Genomic DNA, 15,362 nt, shown 5'->3' with positions numbered 1-15,362 from the left:
CCTGGACCCTCTGGCTTATGCCACGGACGCCCTGTCGTTAGGGGGACTTGGGATCAGTGGAGAAAAATTTATGCTTTTTCCTCCAGGTGATCTCCTCTTGAAAGTCTGAGCAAGCTGAGGACTTTCAGGGAATAGTAGCTCTGATTGCTCCGGACTGGCCCAAGAGCAACTGGTATCCTCTGCTTCTGGAATTTGGGTCCTCCCGACCCTCAACGGATTCCCAATCCCAGCTGTCATAATCATACAAATGAGGACTGTGTTCGCTTCCTCAGGAATTCTTCAGACCCTAACTTTATGGACTTCATGAAGTTTGCGGCTAATAAAGATGCTAACATTGATCCACAAAAATATCCTCTTCCTAGAATCAGATAAGAGAGAGTCAACTATTAGACAATATGACTCAGCTGTTAAAAAATTAGCATCCTTCCTGAAAGAATCAAACACTACAACCATGACAGTTAATTTAGCTATATCCTTTTTCAGATCCTTGTTTGAAAAAGGTTTAGCAGCTAGCACTATTACTACTCATAAATCGGCTTTGAAGAAGATCTTTCAGTTAGTTTCCAGATAGATCTGACTGAATCTTATTTCACGTCTATCCCTAAAGCCTGTGCTAGACTTAGACCTTCTCAAAGGCCTACTGCGTTTCATGGTTCTTAAATGATGTCCTCAACTAGCTTCAGATTCTGACAACTCGTCTTGTACATTCATAATGCTTCTTAGAAAGACATTATTCTTATTAAGCCTAGCTTCAGGAGCTAGAATTTCAGAACTGTCGGCTCTATCCAGAGATGCGGGTCAGTGGAATTCCTCCCCTCAGGAGAAGTTCTGCTTGCTCCGGATCGTAGTTTTTTGGCTAAAAATGAGGATTCCTCTTGCAAGGTGGCCCCTTGGAAAGTCATCCCACTTCCGCAAGACCCTTCTCTCTGCCCAGTATCAACTTTAAGAGCCTTTCTATCTCCGTACATCCTCAAGATCCTCAGGTTCTCTCTTCACGAGAGAAAAAGGTGGTACTTTATCAGTAAAAGGTATTAGACAACAAATCCTTTACTTCATTAAACAAGCCAATCCTGATTCATTTCCAAAAGCACATGACATCAGGGGAGTAGCCACCTCAATTAATTTTACGTACTTTCAACATATGAACTTTGAGGATCTTAAAAAGTATACTGGATGGAAATACTCCGACAGTCTTTAAACGTCATTATCTAAAGTCCTTGGAATCTTTAAAATTTTCTGCAGTAGCAGCGGGAAACATTGTTTCTCCTGATACTGTATAGTAGTCGTAGTATAGATCCAGGTCTCCCTCTCTACCTACCCATCCACATGCCTCACCCTATCGCCATGCTACTCGGATATCCTAGCCTTAGCCGCTGAGATCATATTAGTGGATTGTCCCTTATTTTTTTTGCTAGGGACATCCACACTATGTACTGATAATGTACTTCAGTGTACCTACCCTTATTTTTATGCTAGGGTAGGACACAATGTTTGTATATTTTGTAAATAAGTTATCTAAGTAAATCCATTTGTTAAAATTACCACTGCATTATTGTAATTTATTATGTTTACTGTAATTTTAAGTAATTTACATTACTAACTTTCTTTATGTCATTGTTTTAAAATAATTTAGCCTTAAGTACTTAGTTTATATGCTGTAATAACTGATTTACTTATATTATATCCCTCATTTTCAACTGATTTTCATTTGTCCCTTTTTCCCATCTTGTCTGTTTCTCTGGTACTCTTTCATAGGCCGACACGCGCTGAGCCCAGAAAAGGGATTTTGACGAAGAAAAAAATTATTTCTGGGTGATTGGCTCGTGTCGCCCTATGAAACCCCTCCCCCCTGTATTGTTGCTCCCCCCCTGCAGACAAGATGTTCTTAGATTAAGGATGACCGCTAGGGGCGCTGCTGTCCGTGGCGTCCTCTAGTAGTAGTAGTAGTGGCCGCATCGCCCGTTGGTATCAGCTCTCTCTTGTGGGGATTCTGATTGGAAGGTCTAATTGGTGAATGTCTCGTGGTAGTGTTCCCACTCGCCCCTATTGCCATACCGACACTTTCTTTTTAAGAGTGAGCGAGTCAGTTTTACTGACATTTTCTTAATTTTGTTTTTCTCTGGTAATTTTAGATTAAATTTTACCTAGAAAGAATGATATTAAGGATCCTTTCATAGGGCGACACGAGCCAATCACCCAGAAATAGATTTTTTTATTTTTCCTTCGTCAAAATCCCTTTTCTGGGTTCGACCTGTGTCTGCTGGTGAAAAAGTATCAGAGAATTTTCATCCAAGCTAAACAGATACCAAACGAGTATATAAAAAAGGGGGGAATATGAAACCTAAGGTTCACTTAAAGAGTAAATTTAATGCACTTTGTAATAAGGCGGAAATTTACTTTAATTACTAATTACACTAGAACTTAAACTATGCCTTAAAACTAGCAATAATAATATAATATATATATATATATATATATATATATATATATATATATATATATATATATATATATATATATATATATATATATATATATATATATATATATATATATACAGTGGTCCCCCCGTATTCGCGGGGGATGCGTACCAGACCCCCCCGTGAATAGTTAGAACCCGCGAATGTTTGGAACCCCTATGAAAATACTAAAAACAGCCTATTTTGTTAGTTAAAACTCAAGAAAAACCCACTACAAATTTTCATACTTGGTTTTTTTAATAGTTTATCACAAAAAGTGCATTTTATGATGAAATTCATAAAAAACCCAGGAATTTGTGGATAATTTATCATAGAAAAATCCCGCGAATGCTTGCGAATTTTCCGCGAATAGGTAATCCAGGGAGATTTTTTAAGAGTTTTATCACAAAAAGTGCATTTTATGATGAAATTCATAAAAAAAACCCAGGAATTTGTGGATATTTATCATAGAAAAATCCCGCGAATGCGCGAATTTTCCGCGAATAATGCAGGGAATCGTTCCGCATAGAAAATCGCGAATGTGTGAGTCCGTGAATCTGGAGAACGCGAATACGGGGGGTCCACTATATATATATATACAGGCAGTCCCCGGGTTTACGACGGGGGTTCCGTTCTGAGACGCGTCGTAAGCCGAAAATCGTCGTAAGCCGGAACGACGCTTGGAAATATGTCTTAAACTAATAAAAAGTTATAAAAACCTTACTTGTAATCCTTTGGTACACTACATGTTTGTTTCCTGTAGTTTTTATGTACAACCTGGAGTTATTTTTCATAAAAGAATGCTGGTTCTTGAAGGTAAAAACTATTGTAATCCTCTGGTGACACTACATTCTTGAAGTTTTATGTACAACCTGGAGTGATTTTGCAAAATCTTGAGGGCTACAAGAACAGCTGATTACTATTTACGTATCATATAGACTAATTAAAGTAAATGTATCTTTAAATAGGCTTATATATTAGTATCAACAAAACATTTCCTGCCATGAGTCAGAGGCCGTTTAATGAAACGAACACTTCTCTGTCCTAGCTGTTCAGAAGAAATAAACGTTACGTCAATCCCGAGACATTGTTGCCAAAGCGTCTCTCTCTCTCTCTCTCTCTCTCTCATCTCTCTCTCTCTCTCATCTCTCTCTCTCTCTTCTCTCTCTCTCTGATCAAATCACATTGGAAACTTGACATACGATTGCCCTAATATACGAATGTTTTGAGATATAACAGAAAATTTGCGAAAATACAAGCTTTGATATACAACGAAATATTGAGATACGATTTTGCGATGAGTGTTAGTTGTATAGGCGACGATAAATGGCATTCAGTCTGTTGTTTGTTGGTGCTGCATGTTAACACGTCGTTGTTTAGTTCGTTGTATTTGCGCCTATTTTTCGTGTTATTTTGTCTATTTTATTATTAACCATGGGTCTCAAAGCTAAAGACAAAGCAGGTGATAAGAAAAAACCCAAGAAAATTATTTCGATGGAAGCAAAACATGAAATTATAGCAAAGCATGAACGTGGCGTTCGTATCGTCGATTTGGCAAAACGAGTATGGTCGAAATCCTTCTACAATATCCACAATCATCAAGCAGAAGGAAGCTATAAAAACCCCCGAGACCATTGTTGCCAAAGCGTCTCTCTCCTCTCTCTCCTCTCTCTCCTCTCTCTCTCTCTCTCCCTCTCTCTCTCTCTCTCTCTGATCAAATTACGTACTGGATAATGTCTCTCTTGGATACTTCGATTTTGCCAAATATTGAGGGCTACAAGAACAGTTGATTACTATTTACGTATCATATAGACTAATTAAAGTAAACGTATCTTTTAAATAGGCTTATATTATTAGTATCACAAAACATTTACTGGCATGAGTCAGAGGCCGTTTACGAAACGCAACACTTCTCTGTCCTTAACTCGGAGCGTCGGAAGACGCCTCTCTCTCTCTCTCTCTCTCTCTCTCTCTCTCTCTCTCTCTCTCTCTCTCTCTCTCTCTCTCTCTCTGATCAAATTACTGGATAATGTCTCTCTTTGGATACTTGGAATTTGCGTTGTAATCTAACCAGAAACTTAGTTTTGTTATTATTACTGGAAACAAGCAATGATTTTTTCATTATTTGCGCTTTTGGACTGTTATATGTAAACTAGTATGTATTTCATTCGCTCGGAAACTAGTTCCGCATATGAGGCGTCACTAAAAAACATAGAAAAATACAACATAAAAAGTGTCGAAAATCATCATAATCTCAAAATTTTTGTTGTAATCTAACCAGAAACTTATTTTTATTAATATACTGTGCTAAACTATAAAGGATTTTTATCATAGTATGCGTTTTTTTAAAAGCGTCGTTAACTCGGAGCATCGGAAGCGTCAGCGTCGTAACCTCGGAACAAGCGTCGTAACCCAGGACGGATTTTTCCATTGAATATTTAAGAAAAAGCGTCGTAACCTCGGAACGTCGTAAGCCGGAAACCGTCGTAACCCGGGGACCGCCTGTATATATATATATATATATATATATATATATATATATATAGATATATATAATAAGACAATATAAAGAATGGTATCTGAAGCAATATACAAAAGATATGTACAGACAGGTCAGTGATACAAATATGGTCTCAACACTATGTACATGTTCCAGTGACGGGATGGCAAGCTAACCAGCCCGGCCCGGAAGAGAGAGGGTTGGCAGGGAATACAAGCGAGCCAGGTACGAAGGAGAGAGTATTGATGGGAAAAAGGACTTGACAAAGGGGGCTAAGGGAAGGAGTTAAGACTCGGTCATTCAGGGTAGACTATGCTCCCTGCAGCCACTGTTGAGAATTTAAGGCCCTCTAAGTTTTTGAGATAGTGGCGTTTAAATACTGCTGGAGATTTCAAACCCGTATATTTCTTCAGGTCTTCAAAATTCATATTGTGAAAATAGTTGATGAAGGTAGCCACTGCTCGGATGTCATGGACGTGTGGGACTGAATCCGGGTTGGCCTGTTTAATAAAGTAAAGTATTTGTTGTCTAATACCTTCAAGAGAAATCGTACCACCTTTCTCTCTAATGAAAAGGGGGCCTGAAGATTTTTCGGAAGTCCTGGCCAAAAAGGATTTAAAGGTAACGACAGGACACAATGATGAGTCCTGTGTCAGAGGAATAATTTTCCATGGAGCCCATCTGTTTTGTGGGTCCTCGTTCTTAGCCAAGAACTTCCCAATCTGGGGATAGTAATACTTCACCCGACGGGAGGAATTCAATATGATCTGGATTTCTAGAGAGAGCCGAGAGTTCAGGTATTCTGGCACCTGAGACTGTATGAGGGCGGTCTATTGGTCTCAGACGGGCACATGCTCTTGGAATCGAAGAGAAGTATGAATCTGACAAGTTAATATTAAAGCCAAGCTGAAAATTTTCCTTAAGGCCGATTTGATCGTAGTAATGGTACTAGCGGCTAGGCCTTTCTCAAATAGAGTTCTAAAGAATGAAATTACCAGATTTGTAGTCATATTTTGAGCAGCTGAATCTTTTAGAAAAATGGCCAACTTCTTTACTGCTGAATCATACTGCCTGAGCGTTGATTCTCTTTTATCTGATTCTATGAATAAGATGTTTAGTGGATCAATACTAGCGTTTCTTTTGGGCCGCAAACTTCATGAAGTCCATAAAGTTGGGGCACTCAGAATTCTTGAGGAAGCTGACACAGTCTGAGTTTGTACTACCTGTGTCAGTTCTGGACGGGGGACGAAGGAGCGGAAACCAATTGCTCTTTGGCTAGTCGGGTGCCACTAATGCTACCTGTCCTGTGAAAGATCTTGGCTTGTGCAGGACCTTCATCAGAAGATTCACCGGTGGAAATAGGTAAATTTTCTGCCAATTGTTCCAATCTATGGACATCGCATCTGTGGCGTAAGCTAGAGGGTCCAGGTTGGGTGCCACGTAACATGGTAGTTTGTGACTGGATTCCGTGGTGAATAGGTCTACTTGAAGATCCGGGATTTGATTGCAAATCCACCAAACAACTTCCTGTCCAGGGACCACTCCGATTCCAGCGGAGTTGTCCTGGAAAGTGCGTCTGTGATAACATGCTTTACTCCTGCCAGGTGAGTTGCTGGCAGGTGCCAATGATTTTTTGCCGCCAACGAAAATATCGCAACCAATACGTGATTTAGTTTACTTGACCTGGAGCCTCCTCTGTTTATGCAGTGGACTACTATTAAACTGTCCGAGACTAGCCTTATATGACTGTTTCTGGCCAGAGTCAGTCACTTTAGGGTCAGGAAAACTGCCATCGCTTCTAGAATATTGATGTGGAACTGGCGGAACATATCCGACCACGTTCCCTGGACTTTCTTGTATTGCAAGTATCCTCCCCAACCGCTCAGAGATGCGTCCGTGTGGATGGTTAGAGATGGCGGAGGGAATTGCAGTGGTACTGACTTGGCCAGGTTCCGGCATTCCGTCCATGGACTAAGCCTTTTTGTCAAAATGGGTGGAATTACGGAGATCTTGTCCCTGAGATTGATGTTGGCTCTCTTCCTCCAGACTCGATTGATATCCTTCAATCTGGCTTTCAATAGGACGTCTGTCACCGACGCAAACTGTAGCGAACCTAGGATTCTCTCTTGGGTACGCCGAGAAGCCTTTTTGTTCTTGAGGAACTGTTTCGTAGCTGTCACTACCTCCTTGACCTTCTTGGGTGGGAGAGATAGCTTGTGCTTGATTAGGTCCCATTGGATTCCCAGCCATTGGAAGCGGGAAGCCGGAACGAGCCGAGATTTTTCCTTGTTTATCTGGAAACCCAGAAATTCCAAGAATTTTATCACCTTGGCTGTTGCTTTGCGGCACTCGTCGACGCTGGCTGCCCAAATGAGCCATTCGTCTAGATAGGCTACTAACATTACCCCTTAAGTCCTTAGTTCTTGAACTATCGTCTCTCCTTATTTGGTGAATACCCTGGGTGCAATGTTGAGCCCGAACGGCATGACTCTGAATGAGTAAGCCTGCTTTCTGAAAATCATCAACGTGCATAAAATCAAGTACCTATCTGGTTCGCATTAAACAATAACACATGCATGTCTCACATCGAGAGAGAGAGAGAGAGAGAGGACTCTCTCCTCTCCAATGATAAATACAATAGGCTACTAGTAGCCTAATAATTTTACATATACAGTATGCGATAAAATTACGCACAGAAAGGCACGAACATGCTCTTGAGAAGCTGGGGGGAAGCCAGAGGCTAGAATATAAATTAATCAACCTTCTTTAAAAACCCCAGAGGACATCATGAGCGTGTTAGACCTTCCTACCAAACCAGTCCGAACTCGGTCGGCTAAATAATTAAGTAAGTGATACGAAAAACCGTCACTGATGACTATAATGAATATAAAATTAACATAAAATTAAAAATAAAAGGGAAATAATGAGTAATAATAACACACGTCCTCTGATGATGCTCCCAAAATGGCAGATGAACTAGCCCCCAAAGCGTTTTCTAAGGGGCTGAAGGCAACAAATGGAACGCATCATAACGATACAAATTACGAAAACACCAATTGGAATACTCAAACTTAGATGAAGGAGGAAGTTCCACAGAGGACATCGCTAAATTCTTGGAAAAAGCACAAAGGGAGCTCTAGATGCGTGTCGCACTCACAATGCTAATTATAGGAATGAAAATGGCGGGCGGGTAGTAGTAGTAGTAGCGAGAGCGAGCAGAAGGTAAGGGGAGTAGCCTTTGTAACGGCTCTTGCCGTGGGAGGGACTTTGGAGAGGAATCCTCTAATTGGCAGAAGACCTGTGAGTAGTGGCTTCCACTCGCCCTTATGCTTATACAGACGCCCTTTGGGTGTTCGAGCTGAGGGTAGTAACTTAAGCATACCATGCTAGCTTTTTCTCTGGTATATTTAGGATCTATTTATACTTAGAAAAGTGAGCTACAGGAACTTTTCACTGGCAGACACAGGTTGAGCCCAGAAATATAACATATATATATATAATATAGATATATATATATATATATATATATATATATATATATATATATATATATATATATATACATATACAGGGGGCCCCCGTATTCGCGTTCTCCAGATTCGCGGATTTCTCTCTGGACCATATCTACCCATTTATTTGTGGGGATTCACCCATTCGCGGGATTTTCTGACGAAAATAATCACTAATTAGTGTATTTTGATGTTTATTTTCATGACTAAATACATTTTTATGATGCAAAAATTATTTACAATTTTCAAAAATTAATTTTGATTAATACTGTATAGTAAGTTTAATAAGTTTAAATGATATCACATAATAAAATAATTCTCTCTCTCTCTCTCTCTCTCTCTCTCTCTCTCTCTCTCTCTCTCTCTCTCTCTCTCTCCTCAAAGATGTATTTTTTTTTGTATGATAAATATATGATTTACTATTTTCAAATATTAATATTAATTCATACAGCAATATTATCAATTCATTAAAGAAAATACCATAGTGAATTAGTAAGATTTTAGTGTATAAATTTAATAAATTATGGAAGAATGAAGGAAATCCCAGTCTTCTTTCTATAACTCCAGGTACTAAAACTGTCAGATATATCAAGTTATGTGACAGGAGGGGGAGGAGCTGTTGTGTTGTTGCCACCAAGTGCTCATGAAATTTCTCTCTCTCTCTCTCTCTCTCTCTCTCTCTCTCTCTCTCTCATTTACTGAGACTCGAGATTTTTTATAGTACTTGTACTATATGTTTTTAATACTTTCAAATAATAATAATAATAATAATAATAATAACTGTAATTACAAAATTCATATTATGTGATAGTATTTTGAAGAAATACAATACTTATTTATCCATGTCACTTTTAATTAAGGTTAACTCTCTCTCTCTCTCTCTCCACACACAAGATAATAATGTCATAGTGGTAACTCCTCCCTCTCTTTCGCTGGAAGTGTTATAAGTAGTTTTTGAGAGAACAGAGAGATAAACACACACTCTCTCTCTCTCGCTCTCTTCTCCCCTCTCTCATCTCTCTCTCTCTCTCTCTCTCTTTTAACCGAGATGAAAGAATTTTTTATGGTACTAGTATGTAAAATGTTTATTGATAATTTCAGTTGTTTTAATAATAATAATAATAATAATAATAATAATAATAATAATAATAAAACTGTAATTACAAAATTCATAATGGTAGTATTTTAAAGAGATGAAAATGACCTTTCCATTTCACTTGTAAGGATAACTCTTTCTTACTGAGATGAGAGAATTTTTATGGTAGATGCATGTGTTTATTATATTTTCAAATAATAATAATAATATAAGTAGTAATAATACGATAACTAATTTCAAATGAAATGCTTCCCTTCATCTTTTTCTGTATCAATTTCCCTACCTTCTCATAACTCCAGTGACGCTCGGAGCTGGGAAACTAACGATGCCATACAATGGTCAACGAATTTAATGTTTTTTATGTAATCTCTCTCTCTCTCTCGCTTACTGAGACGAGATCATTTTCATGGACATGTATGTAATAAGTTTATCATTAATATTTTCCAATAATAATACTATAACTGTAATTACAAAATTCATATGTGAGTATTTTAAATACAATAATCATTCCATTTCACTCTTTTAAATACTGTAAGGACAATCTCTCTCTCTCTCTCTCTCTCTCTCTCTCTCTCTCTCTCTCCACAAGATACTTGTCATAGTGGTAACTCTGTCTCTCTTGGCTGCGAGTGTTATAAGTACGTATGTAAGTTTATACCTTTAAGGGTACTAATGTTTAGGATTACTTTGAAATTATATTAATACAATCTCTAAGATTAATACAGTAATATGATAATAATTTAAGGTAAATTTGTTGCAGCAAAAGAATTGACAGACAGGACAAACATAATTGCACAGTCCTCTCTTTTTCTCTTCTCTGGAGAAATATATGTATTTATGGGAGGGAAAAAAGTGTTGCCTACAGAGTTCATTTCAATCTATTGAAATCGTAAGGAGTTATTCTCTCTCTCTCTCTCTGCTATTGGCCGTTTATATATTTCTAATGGTAAAATGTTTAAGATGACTTTAAAATGATATTAATAATACCAATTCAATGGTATATTTGATGTAGGATAATACTTTAAGTAGACATTTGGTATTTGAACTTTCAAATTAGGCAGTTATATGTATTTTTAGAGGGGAGTTCTAACTATCCACGAGTTTGAGCTATTCGCGTGGGTGTCTGGTACACATCTGCCGCGAATACTGGGGAACACTGTATATATATATATATATATATATATATATATATATATATATATATATATATATATATATATATTATTCTTTTGGCATTTTTATGGTGTGTGTGTGTATATATATAGCTTACATGCACGAATAATTTAGAATATACCTCGAGGAGGAGGAGGAGGAGGAAAAAAAATTATCTGCTAGTATTTCTATCAGTAACTGATTCTGTACCTCAGAAGCTCATCTTCTTTAACACATTTTCTCCATCTGGTGAAACCACAGTAGTAATTTACAAGGCAAATTTGAATTTTCACTAAACCTGACCAAGCAGTTACTTTCAACAACAGCATTATGGATGTGAACCATAACATTTTACATATGAGAAAGGTCTTTAATATTCTACTTGAAACCATTTAGCCAAGGTTGTGAATCAAAGATCTGTGATAACAATCTCCAAAGGGTGCTGTAATAGCTTTTAGTACTCTAGTAGTATGTCAGGTCTTTCTTGCAATCATTCCAGAGTACTGAGAATCTATTTAAGATGGGTCACCTTTCATCTTGACAGCCTGGGTCTCAATCATTGACACCAAAGTGAAAATAAAATAGTACTAAATCCAGTATGTCAAGTCAGTCCAGATCTTAGCTACTGTCAGCTTAACTTTCATAATATAGATCAAGAAAATGGAGCCTTCCCTCCAGTCCAGTAAGTTCCTTTTGTGTTTTACTTAACTGTGATATTTTGGAATCTTTCTTCTTAATAACATTTGCGAGATTTTTTTTCTCTCCCAAATTGTCTGTTGGGGTGACTCCAGAACATTTAGTTCAAGGCAGATATCATATACGTAATTCCTTTAAAGAAAGGATATTTGGTGGGTTAAATGCGAAAAGTAGGACCAGGCTCAGAGGACTCTGGGTCTAAAGGAGTTACTCATGCTTTGAAAACACTTCAATTTGCTGCAGGGAAATGAAATTCCTAAGTTCCCTCATCAGGGTATCTTTGATTTTGTGACAGCATCATATCACTGGAAGGTTTCACCGAGACTGCATGAGGATAGTTTCAGTGAAATTGCATTTACTTTGTCTTCTGCATCTTGCAGAGCTTTGCTGGTGTTCACAATTTGCTTCATACATCTCTTTCTGTGATAAAATTTGATAGCCTGGGTCACAGTAGTTCTCATTTACATTATAGGCAGTATATACTTAATGAGGAAAAGACTGAGCCAGAGGGATTAGCCACTCCACCTCTTTCTCAAAGCACTTTACCCTCTAGTAAAAATCCTGATCAGGAAAATGGACAACTCGTTATGTAAATATACAGATCTTTGTTGCGTAAACATAGTAACATCTGAAAGTGCTTAACTCAAGTGCATCATTTGCATTACAGGCAGCGTGCGCTTGAACAAAACTCCGAGCCAGAGGGAGCAGCCACTCAAAGTCATTCTCAAATTCTAAATCAGGGAAATGGACAATCCCCTTCTGTACAGTAAGTTCCTTTTGTGATTGTACCTATATCTAATAATTCAGTATCTCCTTATAGTTATACCAAAAAAGGGAAAAAAAAAATTACCATCCCACATGCTCAGATGTGATCATTCTTAACTAGAGCTGGTCAGGTAAGTAGAGTACCTCAACAGTTTTATTTTTTTAATTCAATTATTTTTTCATTCAGAATTTTTTTCCTTATACAGTATTATCTCAGATTTTGCTAATGTGGGTTTTACTATTCAATGCAGTACAGTACATATAAGGAAATATTACAGCAACTCTGATGCCATATATATTAAAAAATTATTTGAAAGGTAATTAATATTCAAGCAAAAGGATTATGGTTTAAGGAAGTACATTTTTCTCCAGTTATTATTTTAATCTCATTGGGTAATCACGAAACTGTATTTTATTGATATCTATTGTTGCATAAATAGGTAATAGCTGCAGACTTTGATGCAGAATTCTGTTTTTGCATAATTAGGTAAAATATATCTGGTGACCTCTTTTATAATTAAAGTTTTCATCTCCAAAGGAACAGAATTTTGGTGTTTCAAGAACAAACACACATTAGACCAAGTGCTTCAGAGTACAAATTTGTATCTTTGCCCAGCCATCAAGCTTTTAAACATTCATAAAAGTAGTTATGAAGCAAATGACAATCACTAAATTGGCTGACTGAAGAATAATAAAAAAAAAAAAAATGTCAGTTCTTAAAACTACTGAAACCAAAATGAGGCATAAAATGAGGCAATTAATACAGAACATTTAGTGCAAAAAAAAAAAATTATGACGTGAACTAAATAATCTTAAACTGTAAAAATCTACAATAATGAAAGGTTACAATAAAGCTAATAACTAACAACCGAGATAATTATGGGTAGAGTAAAAGTATGGTCTACAATTAAATGGCCTGTACACATGTAGCGCTGACTTACATCTAACTTTTGTCTATATTGAGATGTGATCAGTTGGCCAGAATAGAATTCAAACACCAAGTAATGGTTGTAAAAAATCTAATAATAATTTTTTTCTATATAATATATATACAGTGAACACCCCCTATTCGGTGGGGTTGCGTTCCAGAAACCCCCCCCCCCAAATGGCTAGTATTCGCGTATTTATTACAAAAATTACATTTAATAGTGAAATTATCATAAAAATTGCATTTAATCATGAAACTGAGTTGAAAATACAGTAATTTGTGGATATTTCTCATAGAAAAATACAGTAAATACACAGCGCAAATAATGGGTAGATATGGTCCATAGAGAAATCCCTGAATATGTAAGTCCGCGAATCTCGAGAACACGAATAGGGTGGGTCCACTATATATAAAAATGCCCCAGTGTATAAGATCTTCATAGATTTTTCTACTGTACTGTACAGCATAACCTAATTGTTAACTGCAATTTATATTTCCTTTAGGCAACTGAATGCAAGTCCCTGGGGAATGCTTGGTGCAGATTGTATGATTATAAATGAGGGTGAATTAGGAACACCCTGGCCTTCAGATGAACTGTTAATCCTGCATCGCAGTCCAGAACGTGGGGATCTTATCATGTCATTGAATGACTTCATAGCATTTGGAGAAGTACTTACAGGCATCTCTATTGCCCAGGTTTCAGTTCTAATTGGAAGTCACTTTCCGGGTATAAATGCATATTTTTTATACCTGTGGACAGGGCTTTTGGTCAGCAGTTTAATGAAGATGTTGATCTTGAGGCAGATGATGATATTGTCAATATATATTCAAGGAACAGAGCAAATTAGGTCATGGTTTTATACTTTAGGGATTAAGTGTGTGTGTCATATATATGGCATGTATATATGTATATGTGCATATATATATATATATATATATATATATATAATATATATATATATATATTATATATATATATATATATATATTATATTATACAGTATGCATACACACATACATCACTAAGGTGACTTAAAGGAGATAACTAGTGAAGCTTCGAGTTAAACCATCAAAGGTTACCTCGGAACTCTTTGCTGCATAACCATTATCGTTAATTACATTTCAAATAGTCTTCAACATCAAGTTCCTAATAATATGACAAACAATACAATGCAAAATAACATAAGTTGATTAAGCCTAGTGTTGAGAAAACTATCAAATTTGGTCCTGAAATCATCAATTTTGAGAAAATTATGGTGCAACCAATTTAAACATAATTTAAATGTGAATTTATGATATTTTAAAAATAAAAAAATCTTATATGGTATGAAATTTAAAGATGTAGTGTTTTATCTGTCGAAAGAATTTCTATTTTATCTTCAATAATTTTGGAGACAGCAATTGAATAGCATTAGGGCCAGGTATATATATATATATATATATATATATATATATATATATATATATATATATATATATATATATATATATATATATATATATGTTAGTATTTCTATCAGTAACTGATTCTGTACCTCAGAAGCTCTTCTTTAACACATTTTCTCCATCTGGTGAAACCACAGTAGTAATTTACAAGCCAAATTTGAATTTTCACTAAACCTGACCAAGCAGTTAGTACTTTCAACAACAGCATTATGGATGTGAACCTTAACATTTTACATATGTGAAAGGTCTTTATTAATTTTCTACTTAAAACCATTTAGCCAAGGTTGTGAATCAAAGATCTGTGATAACAATCTCCAAAGGGTGCTGTAATAGCTTTTAGTGCTCTAGTAGTATGTCAGGTCTTTCTTGCAATCATTCCAGAGTATTGAGAATCTATTTAAGATAGGTCACCTTTCATCTTGACAGCCTGGGTCTCAATCATTGACACCAAAGTGAAAATAAAATAGTACTAAATCCAGTATGTCAAGTCAGTCCAGATTTCAGCTACTGTCAGCTTAACTTTCAAATCCTCATTCCTAGCCATATCAGTGTCAGCAAATATAATGACTTGTCGATGACTCCAAACAAGAGAAGTACAAATTTCTCAGTACAAAATCTTGCAGTTTCAGTGTTCACCGAGAATGTAAGTCACTATCCCAGCTCAGGTCTGAAAACAAGACTGCCTCTCTATAATGCATTTCAAACTAATGTTTTTAGCATTTACAAAGACATAGCTTAGAGCTTGCAATTTTTTGGATCTCAGTGAAGATGTTAGGCATATTTCTAGGTGTTGTGCTTAACTTATTCATTT

At 36.5% G+C, this 15,362-nt stretch overlaps 1 protein-coding gene across 1 annotated transcript in view; it reads left to right on the top strand.

Moving 5' to 3' along the window:
- Nucleotides 1-13,627, top strand: part of LOC135203631 (uncharacterized) — a 109,572-nt gene extending 95,945 nt beyond the window's left edge. Inside the window, exons 7-8 of the mRNA XM_064233467.1 lie at nt 12,080-12,178; nt 13,609-13,627. The gene's annotated coding sequence lies outside the window, so the exon portion shown is untranslated. The remainder of the gene's footprint in view (nt 1-12,079; nt 12,179-13,608) is intronic.
- Nucleotides 13,628-15,362: the final 1,735 nt, after the last annotated feature.

The sequence above is a fragment of the Macrobrachium nipponense genome, chromosome 36, assembly GCF_015104395.2.
Source record: "Macrobrachium nipponense isolate FS-2020 chromosome 36, ASM1510439v2, whole genome shotgun sequence".
Taxonomy (NCBI): domain Eukaryota; kingdom Metazoa; phylum Arthropoda; class Malacostraca; order Decapoda; family Palaemonidae; genus Macrobrachium; species Macrobrachium nipponense.
This window is presented reverse-complemented; position numbering and strand designations above follow the sequence as displayed.